We start from the raw sequence: 726 nt of genomic DNA on the forward strand, positions 1-726 counted from the left end.
AAATATAATAGAAGCTTATAGGAAGCAGAAATGGGTAAAATATTCCAACCATCCTTGCCTTCAGTTTAGGAGAATTTTGGATAATTTCAACCAATTTTGAAGAAACCTGAGTGGAACTTTGATAGGCCTACAGGGCTGACTCACCATATCTTGTGACACTGCCTCAAGGAAACATGCGCTACAAAGGAGATTTCCCAAATCATCTGATACAACAACCTATCTGGCCATCAGATGCCACAATCTACCTCACTTAAAACAGCCACTTCCCTCCCAATAGCATCAGCAACTAGGGCCAGCAGCCACAGTCAATTAGCGAGCTCCAAGACCACTTCTTCTGATAAGAAATGGCCCACCTAACAGGGTCATCAGCTGCTGCCCAACAGCGCCAGTAGCCAATAGCCAACCAACTAACTACACTACCACTTCCTCTGCCAAGAGACGTCCCCTTCCGACTGAGTAAGTAAAAGTCGATTCACTCCTCAGTTCACCTGTGACTTCTCTGCCCTTTGCTGCCCCCCTCTAGCATGGGACAGTGAAACTCATCTGTGAGCTCACAATAAAAAGGTTGTTCACTTAATTTTGGTTTCTGCACCTGTTTTACATTACAAACTTCATGAAAGTGATGGAAAGAAAGCTGAAAGATGAGTGTTATCCATTCTGAGATTCCAACTACCTTTACCTGTGTTTTTCTGTGTTTCTACTGGAAAAGCAGCAAGACCCTAGAGA

This window comes from Elephantulus edwardii, unplaced genomic scaffold (genome assembly GCF_000299155.1).
Source record: "Elephantulus edwardii isolate Elephantulus edwardi_28Jun2011 unplaced genomic scaffold, EleEdw1.0 scaffold00335, whole genome shotgun sequence".
NCBI classification, from domain to species: Eukaryota; Metazoa; Chordata; class Mammalia; order Macroscelidea; family Macroscelididae; genus Elephantulus; species Elephantulus edwardii.